At 41.0% G+C, this 21,461-nt stretch overlaps 1 protein-coding gene across 1 annotated transcript in view; it reads left to right on the forward strand.

Annotated features, from left to right (window-relative positions):
* The window catches only part of LOC126161693 (NADP-dependent malic enzyme-like), a 111,988-nt gene that overhangs the window by 72,948 nt on the left and 17,579 nt on the right, over window positions 1-21,461 (forward strand). The gene's annotated exons all lie outside the window — the stretch shown is intronic.

Consider the following 21,461-nt stretch of genomic DNA (forward strand, 5'->3'; position numbering starts at 1 on the left):
TAGCAATTAATTTGAACTGCTTTGGCCTGACACGAGACCTTATATTGAAATATAACAGTTTGTGGTGCTTACAGTTTTGCTATGATTATTATCTTATATAATTTACAATGAAAAAAAAACTGTTACAAAATTATTTATGCACGACAATATGCTTGACAGAAAATAGACATATCTTACATTAACAGTTTCGTAAAATACAGTCTTGCAATGTTAAAATCTATAGGAAGGATATAGACACTCTGGGATGATGATGGCATTGAAACAGAGGATGACAAGCATAAAGCTGAAATACTAAACACCTTTTTCCAAAGCTGTTTCACAGAGGAAGACCACACTGCAGTTCCTTCTCTAAATCCTCGCACCAACGAAAAAATGGCTGACATCGAAATAAGTGTCCAAGGAATAGAAAAGCAACTGGAATCACTCAACAGAGGAAAGTCCACTGGACCTGACGGAATACCAATTCGATTCTACACAGAGTACGCGAAAGAACTTGCCCCCCTTCTAACAGCCATGTACCGCAAGTCTCTAGAGGAACAGAAGGTTCCAAATGATTGGAAAAGAGCACAGGTAGTCCTAGTCTTCAAGAAGGGTCGTCGAGCAGATGCGCAAAACTATAGACCTATATCTCTGACGTCGATCTGTTGTAGAATTTTAGAACATGTCTTTTGCTCGAGTATCATGTCGTTTTTGGAAACTCAGAATCTACTATGTAGGAATCAACATGGATTCCGGAAACAGCGATCGTGTGAAACCCAACTCGCTTTATTTGTTCATGAGACCCAGAAAATATTAGATACGGGCTCCCAGGTAGATGCTATGTTTCTTGACTTCCGGAAGGCGTTCGATACAGTTCCGCACTGTCGCCTGATAAACAAAGTAAGAGCCTACGGAATATCAGACCAGCTGTGTGGCTAGATTGAAGAGTTTTTAGCAAACAGAACACAGCATGTTGTTATCAACGGAGAGACGTCTACAGATATTAAAGTAACCTCTGGCGTGCCACAGGGGAGTGTTATGGAACCATTGCTTTTCACAATATATATAAATGACCTAGTAGATTGTGTTGGAAGTTCCATGCGGCTTTTCGCGGATGATGCTGTAGTATACAGAGAAGTTGCAGCATTAGAAAATTGTAGCGAAATGCAGGAAGATCTGCAGCAGATAGGCACTTGGTGCAGGGAGTGGCAACTGACCCTTAATATAGACAAATGTAATGTATTGCGAATACATAGAAAGAAGGATCCTTTATTGTATGATTATATGATAGCGGAACAAACACTGGTAGCAGTTACTTCTGTAAAATATCTGGGAGTATGCGTGCGGAACGATTTGAAGTGGAATGATCATATAAAATTAATTGTTGGTAAGGCGGGTACCAGGTTGAGATTCATTGGGAGAGTCCTTAGAAAATGTAGTCCATCAACAAAGGAGGTGGCTTACAAAACACTCGTTCGACCTATACTTGAGTATTGCTCATCAGTGTGGGATCCGTACCAGATCGGGTTGACTGAGGAGATAGAGAAGATCTAAAGAAGAGCGGCGCGTTTCGTCACAGGGTTATTTGGTAACCGTGATAGCGTTACGGAGATGTTTAACAAACTCAAGTGGCAGACTCTGCAAGAGAGGCGCTCTGCATCGCGGTGTAGCTTGCTCGCCAGGTTTCGAGAGGGTGCGTTTCTGGATGAGGTATCGAATATATTGCTTCCCCCTACTTATACCTCCTGAGGAGATCACGAATGTAAAATTAGAGAGATTAGAGCGCGCACAGAGGCTTTCAGACAGTCGTTCTTCCCGCGAACCATACACGACTGGAACAGGAAAGGGAGATAATGACAGTGGCACGTAAAGTGCCTTCCGCCACACACCGTTGGGTGGCTTGCGGAGTATAAATGTAGATGTAGATGTAGAAGAATACTTTTAGGAATTATATTACAAAATTTCATTAAAAATAAAGTAATATACCATTTCCCCATACTAGCAGTAACTTAAATTCTAAATCTTCATTATTTTATATAAAATATAATGTTCAAGCTCATACTGAAGACTTCTTTACATTACGAACAAATGTTTTCATAATTTAATAAGTTTTTTGTTATCCTTTGAAGTGTGATTGTTACTCTTCTTCACATATAATGATAAATGCAAGCTGAATATTGGAACATGGTCATACATAAATTCTTACATAGCAAAATTACCAGTGTATCAAGAAGTAAGCAGAAAAGGGTGCATCATGCACTGCTATTGGTGTCTTGATGTGTTACATTATAGCATCCACAAGCAAAGGAAATGGTCACCTCCCCCCCTTTCCCCTAAATCAAGATGTGAGATGCATTTAAAAAATTCTTCCGCATTTTTCATATTATTTTGAGTAGACATGTTGCGGTAATCACTAGGTCTCTCACTCTATGAAAGCCATAGATGTCTCCAAGATGGGACGAGGATGTGGGGGTCACGAAAGAGCACTTGCTATCTCATGAAATATGGAGTACAGACTCTTTATTCACTACATAAATCTTATCTATTTCAAAAAATAGTTATCTATAATTCTGCTAAACTTGAAGTTTCACCTATTTTGGTATTATGTCACTGGTGTAATAAAAGCCCTGTTGCCATGACAGTTGCTGTGTAACATTTGTTTGTTTTGTGGTCATGCTTTCCATAGCAAGTTATTCAGTTTATGTTTACTTGGTGGCAGTATTAGCACCATTGTATGTTGAATAAATATGTGAACCTGCCCAGAACAGTGTCAAAATAGTCCATAAATTCTTCTCTGTTGCTTTGTTTACATATTGTTATCAAGCTATAATATTGACTGATCCAACAGTCCAGAGTGTAGAGTCAGCCTCAATTCCCTGCTCACACAATTCCTTCCTCACCTCCTTAACCCTGGTTGTAGTGTACCTTGTTGATATCAAATCAACACTGACCATAGTAGTAAAAGTTCATATGACAACTAGGTCTGCAGATGATTAAGATATTGAAAGAATAAATGATGAGATAAAAATTATGGAGGTAGTTAAGGGAGACAAAAGTTTAATTGTGGTAGGGAAGCTAAATTTGATAGTAGGGAAAGGGAGAGATGGAAAACTAGTAGGAGAATATGGACTGGGGGAAAGTACTGAAAGAGGAAGCCATTTCTAGAATTCTACCAAGAACATAATTAATCATTACTAATATTTGGTTTAAGAACCATGAAAGAAGGTCGAAGGACAGTGGGAGGTTTCAGATTGATTATGTGACTGTGAGATGGAGGTTTTGAAACCACATTTTAAACTGTAAAGCATTTCCAGAGCCAGATGTGGACTCCAACCATAATTTATTAGTCAAACTGTAAGTTAAAACTTACAAAATCAAAGAAAGCTATGAAATTAAGGAGATGGGGCATGGATAGGTTGAAAAGACAAAAGATTATTAGGAATTATAGCAAGCACAAGACAATATTTGGCTGAAACTGGAAGGGAATGTAGTTAAAGATGAATGGGTAGCTTTGATGTAAGTGGGTAGCCTTGACAAATGAAATAGTGAAGGTAGCAGATAATCAAACAGGTAAAAAGACAAGGCCTAGTGGAAATTCTTATATTACACAGAAGATACTGAATCATTTGATCAAAAGAGAAATTATAAAAATGAAGCAGGTTGCAGTAGCCACCAGACAGATCGCGGGAGGCGCACATTGGCACGGCGCGTCACGGACGGTAGTTGCCGCAAGTAGAGTCCCATCCACCAGAGGGCACGCGAGAATTCGGACGCGACCTCTGCCGGCGTAACAACAACAACAACAACAACAACAACAACAACAAGAACTCAGGCAGCACAGGCCTGCCTAGGACTCAGTCCCGGTCTATGCTAAGTGAAGTGCTACGTAAACGTGAACAGTGTTACTACACAATTGGCGACGAGTAGGGTCGTTCTTTCGCGTGTTGCGTCGTTGTTCCGGTTTCGCAGCTTCTCCACAGCATGGGGGATTTAGTGCGGGTTTTGGTTGAGCAGCAGACGGAGCTCATGGCCACCATGAAACAAGTGCTTCCGGTGTTGCTCTCCACGCAGTCTGCTCCAGCGCCGTTCCCTCCTCCCTTTCCCCCGTATGATGAGACGGCGGAGGATTGGGACGCATATGAACATCGCCTTCGGCAGCATTTCCAGGCGTTTCATGTTGCCGATGCGGAGGTATGTCGTGCTCTCTTCTTGTCTTGGATATCTCCCTTGCTGTATCACGTTTTGCGGCAGCTAGCGCCATTGCAGGAACCCTTGTCGCTGTCTTTTGACGCATTGTGTTCCTTGCTGTCTTCATATTATATCCGCCGCATGCATATTGTGGCGGCTAGGGTCGAGTTCTATCAATGCAAGAAACAGTCCCATCAGTCTTACCGGGCGTGGGCCGCTACCCTGCACGGTCTTAGTTGCAAGTGTCATTTTGTCACGGAGCAGTCGCGAGAGTCGTATGCTCACGTTATGGTACGCGATGTCATTGTTCGTTCTGCCCCTGATAGGGAGGTCCGGCAACGGGCCCTGCAGTTAGAAGACCCTTCCCTTGAGGAAGTCCTGTCCATTGCTCAATCGTATGAAGTCTCTCACATCGCAGGTCAACAGCTGGAAGCGTGGTGCGACGTCGTGGCGGTTCAGGGCGGCGCGTCCGCGTCCACTGTGTCCGGGGCAGACGACGTGCGAGCGGTACAATCCGGCCGTTACGGCCGCTCCCGCACGGTGCATAAACAGAATTCAGGCCGCCGGCCCCTGTTGCCGTCCTGTGCGTCATGCTATATGTATCACGATCGGCCAGAGTGCTCCCAGCGTTGGGCCGTGTGTCGCAAATGTAATAAAAAAGGTCACATTGCTAAACAGGTGGAAAGCAGTAGTCTAAAAATGAGATTGATAGGTGTAAATGGCTACACAGGAATGGATAGAACACAAAAGCAGGGCTGTAGAAGCTTGTATAACAAGGAGAAAGTTGGGTACCACCTATAGAATGATTAAAGAGACCTTTGGAGAAAAGAAAACCAACTGTATGAATATCAAGAGCTGGAATGGCATATTAGTACTAAACAAACAAGGGAAAGTTGAAAGCTGAAAGAAATATAGAGGCTCTACAACTTGAAGACAATATTGAGAGAGGGAAGAAGCAGTAGATGAATGGGAGGTATGGTACAATGATGATAGTTTGACACAATGCTGAAAAATATGGTTATCAGACACTCTGTCATTAAGAGATTAATTTTTTGTCCAAATTTTCTTCCTCTGTTTAGTTTTTACCCTTAGTAAACTATATTTTATGAAATAAATGTAATCGAAACTATATTTTATGAAATAAATGTAACCTTAAAACTTTTCTTCATGAAAAACGACTTTGTTACAGTTTCTTTGGTTAATGAATGTCATAAGTATTGTCAATGCTCAAGCTTCCAAATGCAGGCAAAAGCCAACTTTACTAATTTACATTACTTTCTCCACCATCTCCTGTCTGATTCAAGTATAGTGTGGCATGTGTTCTTAATCTTAGTCTTTACTATAAAATTGGTTTCAAGTTAACATTTGAGGGTGAAGAGGGTTCATCCAAGACTCCTCCATGAATAAAGTTTAAATCTAAAGGCAAATATAATCAAATATATCTCAAGAAGTGGGAAGATACATTTGTGTGGTTTGAGCCAGGACCAGATGAGAGCCAAGCATTCTGTATTTTGTGTAATACACATTTTAATATTTCAAAGGGTGTGACCTGAGGCAATGTGCTCCATTCAAGGGATAACAAATTAAGGAAAAGTTCCAACAAACTGATGAGCTATTTTATTATCTTAAAAGGTAAAGAAAACTTTGATAAAAACACCACATGTGAGCTTCATTTCATGTATGCAGCGAAACATAACCTGAGATATTCATGTCTGGACTACAGAAACATAATCTGTGTCCAATGTATTTAGAGATTCTACAGTTGTTTCCAAACTTTCATGTGGATACAGTAAAGTGGAAGTGTTTGTGAAGGATGTACTAGCTTCTAAAAGTGCAGAAAAGACTTTAACATTATTTTCATTGGCAACAGACGAGTAGTTCAGCAGTCATCAAGATTACCTCAGCAACAGTGTGAACAAAGAGGGACTGGGTGATAAAGTTGTGAACTGGCCTGAATACTTTTGTTCGATACCTGAGCAAGGTGTGCCAAATATTTCCAAAGTGCCAGGAGTTTTGTTTAGTATTCTTGATTTTAGTTGCCTTTGTGGAGTGTACCATGAAGAATAAGTGATGTGACACAAGAAACAAATGTTTAACAGATTTAATTAAGACAGAATTTCAGATAACAGTGAACTATGAAAGCATGTCCTGTTCAGAATTTTTTTTAAAATTTACAAAGTGATAATCAGTTATTGAAAAGTGCCATAAGTTCAGTGAAATACAATTAGAATCGGTTCGAATCTGACTGACTATCCCTTGAAAATGATAAATGCATATTTTTTATTTGTTAGATGTTTACTCTTGCATTATTAATATTTTGTGCACTCTATTGATATATGGAAGGGCTATGTAATTTTTTTGCGTGATATAATGTTATAGAAAAGGTAATGAGTCATCACTCTTTTTTTTTATTTCAGAAAATTTGGCAACCCCAGTGATTGGGTTAAATGCAAATAAGGCCCCTATGGTAGAGAGAATTCCCTGAGAATTATTGAGAGCCTTGGGAGAGCCAGCATGACTAAACTATTCCAGCTGGTGTGCATGATATAGGAGATGGGCAAAATACCTTCACACTTCAATAACAATGGAATGATTCCAATTCCAAAGTAGGCGGGTCACGTTCTCATTATTTAACTACCAGTTTAAAGAGTCATGGTTGCAATTAACACAAGTTATTTACTGAATAATTAAAAAACTGGGAGAATCTGACCTTGGGGAAGATATGTGTGGGAAAAATGTAGGACATGTAAAGCAGGACTGACACTAAGACTTATCTCAGAACATAGGTAAGGAAAGGCAAACCTTTGCTTATAGCATTTGTAACCTTAAAAAAGGCTTTTGACAATGGTGACTAGAAAATAGTCTTTGAACTACTGAAGAAGGAAACCAAAAAAATTGGAGATTGAATTATTTGCATGGAGAAGCAATAAAAATTTTGAGGTTTACTTGTGACACTATAATTCAATCAAGGTCAGCAAAAGAACTTGGTAGAGCAGTAGAATGGAATGGATAGTGTCTTGTAAAGAGATTTATAAAATGAACATCAAAACAAGGAGAATGGAATGAGTCTAATTAAATCAGGTGATGCTGAGGGAACTAGATTACAAAATGACATTAAAAGTAGTAGGAGATGAGTTTTGATGTTTGGACAACAAAATAAATTGATAATAGTCAAAGTAGAGAGAATGAAAAATGTAGACTGGTTCTAGAAAGAAAAGCATTTCTGAAAAAGAGGAATTTGTTAACATTGAATATAAATAAGAATTAGGAAATCTTTTCTGATGATTTGTCGGAGTGTAGCCTAATGTAGAAGTGAAATGTGGACAATAAGCAGCTCAACAAGAAAAGAATAGAAGCTTTTGAGATGTGGTACTGTAGAAGACTGCTGAAGATTAGGGGGGTAGATCAAGTAACCAATAAATCTTTGTTTTTAGGTATATATATATATATATATATATATATATATATATATATATATATATATATATATACACACAATGGTTTTACTGAGAAATGCGTCAATGGAGTAGGAGGAGTTGGCCACCAATAAATCCTTTAGGCTTCTCTTAAACAGAATTTTGTTGGTTGTTAATCTTTTTAATCATTTTATGGCTGCTGGCAAGTTATTGAAAGTGTGTGTTCCTGAATAATGCACACCTTTTTGTACAGGACTAAGTGACTTTAAATCCTTGTGAAGATTATTCTTATTTCTAGTATTGATTCCATGAATTGAGCTGTTGGTTTGAAAAAGTGATATATTTTTAATGACAAATTTCATTAAGGAATAAATATATTGGGAAGCAGTAGTTAGTATCCCTAGTTCCCTAAACAGGCTTCTGCAGGATGTTCTTGAGTTCACACTACATATAGCTCTTACTGCACGTTTTTGTGCTCAGAAAACTTAAGCTTGGCTTGATGAATTACCCCAAAAAATAATCCTATATGACATTATGGAATGAAAGTAAACATAGTATGCCAGCTTTTTCATTTTTATATCCCCTATGTCTGACAAAATTCCCATTGCAAACAGAGATTTGTTAAGACGCTTCAGCAGTTCTGTGGTGTGCTCCTCCCAGTTGAATTTATTATCAAGCTGTAATCCCAAGAATTTAACACTGTCCACTTCTTCTATCTTTTTGTCATCGTATGTTAGACATATACTCGTGGGACACCCCTTACAAGTTCTGAACTGCATGTAGTGTGTTTTTTCAAAGTTTAGTGACAAAGAATTGGCTAGGAACCATTGATTAATGTCCACAAATATTTTATTAGCTGATCTTTCTAAGACTAAGCTTGATTTGCTATTTATTGCAATGTTTGTATCATCGGCAAACAAAACAAACTTGGCATCTGGTAATGTTACTGATGAAAGGTCATTGATATACACAAGAAAAAGTATGGGCCCCAAAATGGAACCTTGTGGGACCCCACATGTAATTAGTTCCCGGTTGGATGATGACTGATAGCTTGATACATGTCTCTTTCCTAAGAACACCCTTTGTTTCCTGCCAGAGATATAAGATTTGAACCATTTTGCAGCATTTCCTGTTACACTATAATACTCTAATTTACTTAAAAGGATATTGTGGTGTACACAGTCAAATGCCTTTGACAGATCACAAAATATACCAGTTGCCTGCAATTTTTTGTCTAATGCATTAAGCACATTTTCACTGTAAGTGTAGATAGCATTCTCAATTTCAGAACCTTTTAGAAATCCAAACTGTGACTTTGACAATATGTTATTTGAGATAAGAAGGTTATAAAGCTGACTGTACATTAATTTTTCGAAAATTTTTGAGAATGCTGGCAACAGTGAAACTGGAGTGAAATTTGATGCTATTTCTTTATCTCCCTTCTTAAACAGTGGCTTAACTTCAGAATATTTCAGCCATTCAGGAAATATTCCACTGATAAACGCTAGATGTTTTTGTTTTAAAGATTTTATGATGGACATTATTTCTGTTGGGGTAGTGAGGGTCAAATTCATATTATGGAAGTTACTTGAAATGTCTGGTCAGAGGTATTCCATAGCAGCATCTACCAAACCTGACAACCCCATCTTTTCAGTAACAGTTATAAAATGCTTGTTAAAAAGTTCTGCAACACTATACACATGTCACCAATGTATCATTTACTCTTAATGCTATTTGTTCCTCTTCATGTCTGGTTCTACCGGTCTCCTCCTTCACTATATCCCATATTGTCTTTATTTTGTTATCTAATATGACTATCTTTTCCTTGTAATATGTTTGCTTTGACATCCGTATTACAGTCTTTAATATTTTGCAGTATTTCTTGTAATGTGCTATAGCATCAACATCGGAACTGTTTCGGATTGACAGATACAGTTTTCTTTTTGTTTTACAAGATACCCCTATTCCTTCAGTAATCCATGGCTTTTTTGTAGACTTTGCTCTAACCTTGGTAAGTTTTGGGGAAAACAGTGTTCGAATAAGGTAAGCACTTTATTAGCAAAAGTGTTATATTTTTCATTCATGCATCAGTCAGAAATGGAACAAGCTGTGTTCTACACTGGAGTTGGAAAATAATCCATATCCATATGTTCTGGTCCTGAATTACACTTTATGTCAAATACTCAAATATGTTGATTTCAACAAACATTTGTTCAACTTTAATTACAGCAGTCAATGTTAAAAAAATAGAAAACATATATTAATATGATCAGATGTGACATTTTGTGAGCAAATAAAGGGTTGTGCAGTGTGTCACAGAAATGCTTCTGAGAATTTTATAGGTAATATGACACAACAAAAGAAGAATTCCTCATTTTTGAATTATTAATAATAGAGCATTACTCACAATTCTCAAGTCAAAAATATGATAGCAAATGTCTAAAACATTACCCTGCATCTACCTCTACATCTCCATACATACTCTCCACGAGCCACTGTAAAATGCATGGCACAGTGTACCCGGTACCACTGTTAGTCACTTCCTATCCTATTCCACTTACAAATAGAGCAAGGAGAAACAAGTCTATATGCCTCCAAATGAGCCTTATTTTTCTCTTATCTTTGTGGTCCTTACACAAGTTCTCAAAATTTTCTCAATATTGTTTCATGAAAAGAACATCACCTTCTGTCCAGGGTTTCTGATTTTAGTTCCTTTTAGCTCCCAAAGCATCTCCATAATACTTGTGTGTTATTTTAATCTACCAGTAACAAATCTATCAGCTCACCTCTGAATTGCTGTGGTGTCTTACTTTAATCCAATCTGCTGCAGACCCCAAACACTTGAGCAGTACTCAAGAATGGGTCATGCTAGTGTCCTGTGTGTGACCTCCTTTACAGATGGATCACACTTTCCTAAAATTCTGCCAATAAACTGAAGTCGATAATTTCCCTTACCTACTACAGTCCTTACATGTTCATTCCATTTCATATCACTTTGCCATGTTACATCTAGATACTTAATCAATGTGACTGTGTCAGGAAGCTGTATTTAAACATTATGGGTTTGTTCTCATTCATCTGCATAAACTAACATTTTTATACATTTAGAGCTAGTTGCTATTCATCAAATCAACTAGAAATTTTGTCGAAGTCATCTTGTATCCCATTACACTCACTCACCTATGACATCTTCCTGTACATCACAATGTCATCAGAAAAAAGCTGCAAACTGCTGCCCACCCATGCTGCCATGTCATTTATGTGTGTAGAGAATAGCAACAGTCCTATCACACTTCCCTGGGGGGCTCCTGATGATACCCTTGTCTCTACTGAACACTTGCTGTGGAGGGCAATGTACTGGGTTCTGTAACTTAAGAGGTATTTGAGTCACTTTACATATATGGGAACATATTCCATATGCTCATACCCTTGTTAAGTCTACAGTGGAACAATATGTCAAATGCTTTTTGGAAGTCTAGGAATATGAAAGCTGTCTCTTGCCCTTCATCCATAGTTCACAAGAAAAGGGCAAGAGGAGTTTTGCATTAATGATGCTTTCAATAAACATGATAATTCATGGACAGAAGCTTTTCTCAAGGAAATTTATTATGATGAAACTGGAAATATATTCACGAATTTCTGCAACAAACCAATGTTAAGTATATTGGTCTGTAATTTTGCAGGTTCCTTCTTCTACCTTTCTTATATGCAGGACTTGCCTATGCTTTTTCCAGTCATGTGGGACTTTGTGCTGGGTGAGAGATGCCTGATAAATGCAGGCTAAGTAAGGCTTCAGTGCTGTTGAGTATTGATTGCAAAACAAAATTATGATTCCACTCAGACCTGGAAACTTATCTCTACAGGCAACTGCGCGGTGGTCAAATGCTGGTATGTTTGTATGACTCTCCTGTATGAATGCTTTCTTAATGTGAAATCTAAAACTTTGGCTCTCCTTTTGCCATCTTCTATTGGTCCACATGTTTTTTGTCATAAAGTGTTCCTTTCTGTCCACATCTGTGATACTCATCAGATTTAGCACCTTGTGACTCCCATCTCTTCCCAAAAATCATAATCCTATGTAAAGGAAAACACTTTGACACCATTCCCAACATTGAGAGGGCCATGGCACAGAGCTGAATGCCTTCAAAAAAAAAAAACCTTCCAGATATGCTTCCAGTCCTGGATTCAACAGTGGCACAAGTGCAGTGCTAACCGAGGACAGAACTTAGAGGGAGATTAAATCAAATTCCATGAAAGCTAGTTACTTTGTTTCTAGTAAAATTGCACCATGTACTGACCATAGACTTTCTCTGAATAACTCTAAAACTGTCACAGCAGAATCTGGTGGCTGGTAAAAACATCCAATGGTTAACTTTATTTCACCTAGCCCTGTTATATGCTACAAGATAACTTCACTGTCACACTCAAACTTGACCCCAATAGAGACAATATTTTTGTCACCTGCAATGGAGACTCCTTCTATGACATCTGATTGCTAAATATCTTCAGGTTTCAACCAGCTCTTAGTCCTGAGAATACTTTGTACATGGGAAATCATACTTCAATAATTCACTGATAAAATTTTGGCAAGCAAAGCATCTTTACTTTGAACATGGTCTGATTTGCTATAGTCATGTTGTCTGGTAGTGTTCAACAGAGTACCTCGAAATACCACCTAGCCTAAAAACTCCTTGTGTCAGGAATGGAAACCATCGGTGACTGGCAGGCCTGATTAACATCCTTCCTTGGGCTCATGGACGACCTTCTCATGTGATGCAGCAGCAGCACTTTTAGCACACAGTCAAAACTGTGGGGGCTGTGACATTAATGTTTATGAGATAATGCACCAATATGAATGGTACCATTTTCTTGATATGCCACACCAAGAAATTGTGCCTCAAGACACGCATTTTAGAGAGTACATTCTTTTTATGTTCACCCCATCTTCAGATGTTCACTTTTATTTACACATTCTGAACATTGTTTCTTTACTTATGATATTTTACTGTAGCCATCTCCTAACTGCTGTTGCAAAATATGCAAATTTCTGCAGTGCCATTAGTAAAGAAACAATGTTCATGATACATAAATAAATGTAAACATCTGAAGATGTGAGAATGGGATGACAGGCATCTTTAAATGTTACCAAGGAAATATAAATGCCCATAAAAGCACTGGTTGCAGGTAATTCATGATAAATTACATTTAATCCCACCTACTGTGGTATTATAATATGTACACAACAGACAAGAATTATTTATTAATGTTAATGTAAGAAAGAGTATAAAAACAAAATGCGGTAATGGTATAATGGAATTGGATGGATAAAAAATCTCCTTACCAACTGGTGGCAGGAGAAAACTCACATAAAAAAGGTTTTACTTATGCAAGCTTTTGGAGCCAATGGCATGAAGGGGAAGGATGAGAGGGTGAAGGAAAAGGACTGAAGAGATCTAGGAAAAAGGGTAGAGTTTGGGAAAGCTACCCAGAACCCTGGGTTATGGGAGACTTCCCAGCTGGAATGAGAAGGAAAGACAAATTGTCAGGAGCTGCATTGGACAAGAAGGCACCACTGCTGGAAAAAGGAGCCACTGGCTCTGAAGGCTTGCATAAGTAGAACCTTTTCTTATGTGAGTGAGTTCTCCTGCTGCCACTTGGTGGATAGATTTTTTTATCTATACAATTCCACTATAGTGTCAAAAGTTGATGATTTTCATTAAAATATGGTAGTGAGATAGGCAGTCCCAATTGACAAGCAATTAGGAGAAACTTTGCCATTTCTGGCCACAGGCAGTTGACTCAAGTGTTTGTGGGTATTAACACAGTAAATTTCAAACACTGTTAGCAAGCTCTTTTTAAATATCCATCCACAAATACTTTTGATGCTGGTTGCATAGGCAATGGTTGTTTCTGCAACATAAATAAAATAAGCCATACATAAAGTAAGCCATCATTTCTTTGTTCATTTTAAGAAGTTTAAAAGTCTAAATCACTTGAATATAGTTCATATTGACTGTTTTACACAGAAGCCAAACTAGACAAATCCGAACAACAGAATGACAAATTGTCAAACTGATAATAGTCACTCTCACATATACCGTTCATACTGAGAATACTGTTTGTCAATATTTCTGATATTGCCATAATCACTCTCAGATCATTATAGTGATGTATTTACAATAATATTGAACATGTGAGGGACCCTTAACTTCCATGTGATGTTTCCACCACATTTCCCACCATGCCCCTTCAAGGAAGTGAGCTGTTTCACCCACTCTCTACATGCACATGAGCTGTAACTTTGCCCTCATACTGGAAACTGGATGGTAGTTGTTGTTCAAATCCAGCAGCAGTGAAATGATGTTGCATGTTCTAGGAGGAAGCAAAACTTTCACGGGTCTGTGCCGAGCTGCAACCCGTGTGGGATGAGCATCTGTAGAAATATCTGAAAATGCCCTCTCACCAATGAATTTCTTCTGTGTGCCAGTCTGAGATCAACTGGGGTTGGATCTGGCCTGTGGGCCATGAGTTGCCTGCTCTACGTGGCCTTGTCAGACCACAGATGTTCACATACTTTTTAGATGCCCCTGGGCAGTGTCAATTGTTTCTTAGACTTCTGTGATATTTTCGTGAATACTTTGAGTGCTCATACTTTTAGGGACTTATCATGTAGAATGTATGGAAGAGCTTTCTGAATACGCTTCTTGAAGACAACAACTGTAAGAGATGGGAAAGAAAGTTTAAACCTAAAATTACAGTGCACACATTATACTTAAATCAGTTCTGATGTTTAGGCTGAATTATATCATACTCATCTACAAATTTTTGTTGAAAAAAATTTGCTGTTCCTTCTCTTCCAGAAGTTGCCTTGTTTCTAAAGGAGACAGAAAAAAATACAACAAATTGGCAGTGTGAGCAACATCCCATCAGCAGAAATTTTTCAATGTACACTCCTGGAAATTGAAATAAGAACACCATGAATTCATTGTCCCAGGAAGGGGAAACTTTATTGACACATTCCTGGGGTCAGATACATCACATGATCACACTGACAGAACCACAGGCACATAGACACAGGCAACAGAGCATGCACAATGTCGGCACTAGTACAGTGTATATCCACCTTTCGCAGCAATGCAGGCTGTTATTCTCCCATGGAGACGATCGTAGAGATGCTGGATGTAGTCCTGTGGAATGGCTTGCCATGCCATTTCCACCTGGCGCCTCAGTTGGACCAGCGTTCGTGCTGGACGTGCAGACCGCGTGAGACGACGCTTCATCCAGTCCCAAACATGCTCAATGGGGGACAGATCCGGAGATCTTGCTGGCCAGGGTAGTTGACTTACACCTTCTAGAGCACGTTGGGTGGCACGGGATACATGTGGACGTGCATTGTCCTGTTGGAACAGCAAGTTCCCTTGCCGGTCTAGGAATGGTAGAACGATGGGTTCGATGACGGTTTGGATGTACTGTGCACTATTCAGTGTCCCCTCGACGATCACCAGTGGTGTACGGCCAGTGTAGGAGATCGCTCCCCACACCATGATGCCGGGTGTTGGCCCTGTGTGCCTCGGTCATATGCAGTCCTGATTGTGGCGCTCACGTGCACAGCGCCAAATACGCATACGACCATCATTGGCACCAAGGCAGAAGCGACTCTCATCGCTGAAGACGACACGTCTCCATTCGTCCTTCCATTCACGCCTGTCGCGACACCACTGGAGGCGGGCTGCACGATGTTGGGGCGTGAGCGGAAGACGGCCTAACGGTGTGCGGGACCGTAGCCCAGCTTCATGGAGACGGTTGCGAATGGTCCTCGCCGATACCCCAGGAGCAACAGTGTCCCTAATTTGCTGGGAAGTGGCGGTGCGGTCCCCTACGGCACTGCGTAGGATCCTACGGTCTTGGCGTGCATCCGTGCGTCGCTGTGGTCCGGTCCCAGGTCGATGGGCACGTGCACCTTCCGCCGACCACTGGCGACAACATCGATGTATTGTGGAGACCTCACGCCCCACGTGTTGAGCAATTCGGTGGTACGTCAACCCGGCCTCCCGCATGCCCACTATACGCCCTCGCTCAAAGTCCGTCAACTGCACATACGGTTCACGTCCACGCTGTCGCGGCATGCTACCAGTGTTAAAGACTGCGATGGAGCTCCGTATGCCACGGCAAACTGGCTGACACTGACGGTGGCATTGCACAAATGCTGCGCAGCTAGCGCCATTCGACGGCCAACACCGCGGTTCCTGATGTGTCCGCTGTGCCGTGCGTGTGATCATTGCTTGTACAGCCCTCTCGCAGTGTCCGGAGCAAGTATGGTGGGTCTGACACACCAGTGTCAATGTGTTCTTTTTTCCATTTCCAGTCCGCCGCTCGTGGTCTAGCGGTAGCGTTCTCGCTTCCCGAGCACGGGGTCCCGGGTTCGATTCCCGGCGGGGTCAGGGATTTTCACCTGCCTCGAGATGACTGGGTGTTTGTGTTGTCCTCATCATTTCATCATCATCCAGGAAAGTGGCGAAATTGGGCTGAGCAAAGGTTGGGAAATTGTACGGGCGCTGATAACCGCGCTGTTGAGCGCCCCACAAACCAAACATCATCATCATCATCATCCATTTCCAGGAGTGTATGATGATTGGCAAAAGACTGGCCATCCACACACTGAAGGTCATACAGATACATGAACTATTCATCATGTACCATCTATGTGGCACTATGGGCTGTATCACAAAGGCAATGTGTCATGTGCTTATACCTGGATCTTTCACAGACACCACTATCTGTGGTGTTATGGATCCAGTCTCTGGAATGTAGTAACAAACAGCAACAAAAGTTGTCTTCTATCTGGAAACTCAGTTTGATACAGTCATATAGCCTTGACTCCATTAACATTTCTATGGCTGTGCCTAAAAATCATATGAACCTGCTCATGAAATGAAAGTTGTTCCATGACTAATCAGAACAACCAGCAGATAACTCACTGTTAATAGACATGTGTAACATTCAAGACACATTAATCTTAATAACAAATACTAACAAAGAGATAGAGGGGCTGGCCAGTACTTACCTCAGCTCAGTACAGCCGATAGATACACGTAAAACAAAACCGAAAATTTATGTTCCTAGCTTTCGGAACAAATGTTCCTTCATCAGGGATGAGAGAGGGGAAAGAAAGGGAAGAAGGGAAAGGAGATTCAGTTACTCGCAACCCAGGTTATGAAGCAACAGGGAAAGGAAAATAGGGAGGGTAGCAAGGATGGAGGCATGGTTGTCAGAGGGAAGCCAAAGATATTCTACTGTAAGTACTGTGCCAGCTTCAAACCAAAGAGGATGCACACAGAAGTAAAGAGGTAAATAGTATAAAGATAAACACAACTATGCAGGATGAAAAGATGCGTGAATGGCTAAGAGGAAAGGGAAAGAGGAGAAGACTGAAGAGTAAATGGGAGTGAGGTTGTTTAACGTAGGTTCAGTCCAGGGGGATGGCGGGATGAAAGGGTGTGTTGGAGTGCAAGTTCCCATCTCCGCAGATCTTTTTTGCGGCACGCGCGATCTTTTTTGCGGCACGCGTGATCGCTTTTGCGGTACGCGCGATCTTTTTTGCAGCATGCGCGATCCTTTTCTTCGCCACTCGCTATCTCTGTTTTTGAGCAACGTGTGTTCTTTTCCCCTGATCTGGACATACTTGCTTGGTCTGGTCAACTTTTTCCGTATTTATCTTATTTAGTGGTCTTCCTTTGGTATTGAACATTACCAACACAATTTCTTTCTTTCTCCTCCTTCCCTCCGCGTTTTATTCCTTCTTATGATTACTATTTCAATTTTAGTTATTTAATTTCCCTACCCACCAGTTACCCACTATGTACCCTAATCCTATACCACATTATTTACATTCATTCCGGAAACATGCATTCACCGTAGCCAAACTGCAATCCCACATACTTTTCCTCCGGTCCTGCTTAACCTTTGGAATTACGCCTAAAGGGCTTACCTTAAAAGTTCCCATCTCTGGGTGCAATTCCTCCCTCCACCAGTCTCTCCTGGACTTCCAGAACCTTCAATCCTTAGCCCTTACCCAACTTGTTCTGAATCTCTACATTACTTCATGTAACCACCACTCCCAACAGCTCCTATCTCTCTTCAAAGTCCTCCACCTCTCAAACCCTTGCTTGGAGAACACACTCAGGAACATCATCCTAGAAGCCAGCTGCAAACTTGAGTTCCATGCCACACACCACCTGAAAAAACTATCCACAGTGCTAGTGCAACATCTAAGAAGTGGGGTCCCTCTCCCTATCCCTCACAAACACCAACCACAACAGAACCTTCAACAAACCCCCCTCATAGCCAACAAACCTAGCCTAGCCACCCTACTCAATCTCCCCATCCCAGCACATACCCCACACAGACCAAATCTCAACTATAACCACAGTCAAATGCCACATATCGCCAATCCCAATTCAGTCCTAAACCTCTCATCCAGATCCCTCTCTCCTCCAGAGACATCTGTTCTGTCAAAAGGCTTAACCTTTAGCCCCATGACTAAATTCAACCACACTGCCCTGGTTAAAGATCTCCTCTCATTCACCCGGAACCTCAACTGGAAATACCACTTCACTACCCGAACACAGCCCCCAAATACTAGACCCAGTGTTGAACCCTGTCTAGAACAGTTCCGACTGCCTTCTCAAAGGGCTCCTCCTCCCCATCCCCAAAACCATCCCTTGCAGACATTTAAGGAATTCCTCACATCCAGTGTTGCCTCCCAGTCCTTCTTGAAGAACATCCCGACAACCCCCAACATCACCCCAGCTGAATCCCGTGCCATTAAGGAGCTGAAAATAGACCGCTCTATTGTCATCCTCCTGGCGGATAAAGGCTCCACAACTATCATACGTGACCATGCAGAGTATGTGGCTGAAGGACTGCGTCAACTCTTCGACACCTCAACCTACAAAGCTGTTACCCAGGATCCCATTCCCTCCATCCAGACTGAGCTGCAAAAAATCCTAAGAATCCAAGGTCCCTCACAAGACCTCACAACGGCTTCCATAGAATTACTCACTCCACCTGAGCCACGTACCCCTACCTTCTACCTATTACCCAAAATCCACAAAGAGAACCATCCTGGCTGTCCCATTGTAGCAGGCTTCAAAGCCCCAACCGAACGTATCTCAGCTCTGGTAGACCAGCACCTCCAACCTATCACCCGCAGACTCCCATCCTACATCAAAGACACAAACCACTTCCTAGAACGCCTCAAATCCATTCCCACTCCTCTCCCACCTGAAACCTTTCTTGTCACCATAGATGCTACATCCCTTTACACAAACATCCCACATACCCATGGTCTCTCTGCCCTTGAGCACTACCTCTCCCAACGCCAACCCGAAGATCTTCCAAAAACCTCGTTCCTTATCACACTTACCAACTTCATCCTCACCCATAATTACTTCACTTTTGAAGGCCAGACCTACAAACAAATCAGGGGAACGGCCATGGGAACCAGGATGGCTCCGTCCATGGGCCGCATGGAGGAGGCTTTCCTGAAGACCCAACAGCTGCTTCCCCTGGCCTGGTATAGGTTTATAGATGACATCTTTGTGGTCTGGACTCATGGTGAAGAAACACTCCTTAATTTCCTCCATAACCTCATCTCCTTTTCGAATCTGAATTTCACCTGGTCCTTCTCCAAAACCCAAGCCACCTTCCTGGATGTTGACCTTCATCTTGTTGAAGCTCACATCCACACCTCCGTCCATATCAAACCCACAAACAAACAACAGTACCTTCACTTTGATAGCTGCCATCCATTCCACATCAAACGCTCCCTTCCCTACAGCCTAGGTATTCGTGGCAAACGTATCTGCTCCAGTGACGAATCCCTCAACAATTACACCAATAACCTGACCAGTGCTTTCCTCTCCCGCAAATATCCTGCAGACCTTGTCCACAAACAGATCTCTCGAGCAATACATTCCTCCCCGTCCAACAACAATGTTCCTACCCCCAGACCGCACAGAAGCATCCCCCTTGTCACCCAATAGTATCCTGGCCTCGAAAACATCAACAAATTACTCCGCCAGGGATATGATTTTCTCAAATCAACCCCTGAAATGAGATCATCCCTTGACAAAATTCTCCCCACCCCACCCAGAGTTTCCTTTCGTCGGCCCCCTAACCTCCGTAACATCCTTGTTAAACCCTACAATATTCCCAGACTACCTTCTCTACCCAGCGGTTCCTACCCCTGTAACCGACCCTGCTGCAAAACCTGCCCCATGCATCCCCCCACAACCACTTACTCCAGCCCCGCTACTGGTAAAACGTACACAATTCAAGGCAGGGCCACATGTGAAACTACACATGTCATTTATCAACTGACATGCCTGCACTGCACAGCCTTTTATATCGGCATGACAACAACTAAACTGGCTGAGCGCATGAACGGACACAGACGAACTGTCCGCCTAGGAGATGCCCAATACCCAGTAGCGGAGCATGCCCTCCAGCATAATTGTAGGGACCTAGGAACCTGCTACACCGTATGTGCCATTTGGCTTCTCCCACCCAACACCAGTCCCTCTGAACTGCGGAGATGGGAACTTGCACTCCAACACACCCTTTCATCCCGCCATCCCCCTGGACTGAACCTACGTTAAACAACCTCACTCCCATTTACTCTTCAGTCTTCTCCTCTTTCCCTTTCCTCTTAGCCATTCACGCATCTTTTCATCCTGCATAGTTGTGTTTATCTTTATACTATTTACCTCTTTACTTCTGTGTGCATCCTCTTTGGTTTGAAGCTGGCACAGTACTTACAGTAGAATATCTTTGGCTTCCCTCTGACAACCATGCCTCCATCCTTGCTACCCTCCCTATTTTCCTTTCCCTGTTGTTTCATAACCTGGGTTGTGAGTAACTGAATCTCCTTTCCCTTCTTCCCTTTCTTTCCCCTTTCTCCTCCCTGATGAAGGAACATTTGTTCCGAAAGCTAGGAACATAAATTTTCGGTTTTGTTTTAAGTGTATCTATCGGCTGTACTGAGCTGAGGTAAGTACTGGCCAGCCCCTCTATCTCTTTGTTAGTATTTGTTTCACATCTCTATATGAGATTTTCCATAATCATTTTAATCTTAATAACACAATGCTAAAGAGGGTACTATAAATGCTTCAGCACATTGACTTACATCAATATTATCACTCAGCTACTTAACAAAATGAATTTGAAGTACTGCTTATGAATTTCAGTTGTTTCATTTTACCTGGAATAAATTTATCTTCAACCTTCATTATTATTTTTGGACTATTTAATTTGGCTTTTTTCTTGTTTTGGTCAAATGAATATGCCTCTCACAGTTTGTGAAAATATTTGTAAAACACTCTAAAAATGGAATAAAAGTTCAATAAGGAGTTTTTGCTGTGTCTCCACTTTTGAGAAGTAATGGTGAGTGGTGGTGCATTATTACTGGTGATTTTTATTGACTATGAGGGTATCTCATTTGTTCCAATGTTTTCCTATTTCACTTTGTTATTACAATTGTTAATCTAATAATACTGGTATGTGAATGAAAACATCCTTCTAGAATCATTATAGTTTTATTCCCAACTTGTTGATCACTTTATTGGACACTTTTCGAAGTTAGTGATAAGAGGATATGTAGTTTCAAATGTCGAAGTTAAAAAATGGCATCAATAATAAATATTAATATTACATAAAGATATTCTTGGTATAACTTGTTATTGTAATGGATACCTTTTACGTACTATAGTAATCACCCCACAGAAATATTGAGAGATTAACTATCATTCTTGTGGGAGATAAAAAGTTATTGTAGCATGGCACATCTTCAAATCCACTGACTTAGTTTTATAAAAAATG

The sequence above is a fragment of the Schistocerca cancellata genome, chromosome 2 (assembly GCF_023864275.1).
Source record: "Schistocerca cancellata isolate TAMUIC-IGC-003103 chromosome 2, iqSchCanc2.1, whole genome shotgun sequence".
NCBI lineage: Eukaryota > Metazoa > Arthropoda > Insecta > Orthoptera > Acrididae > Schistocerca > Schistocerca cancellata.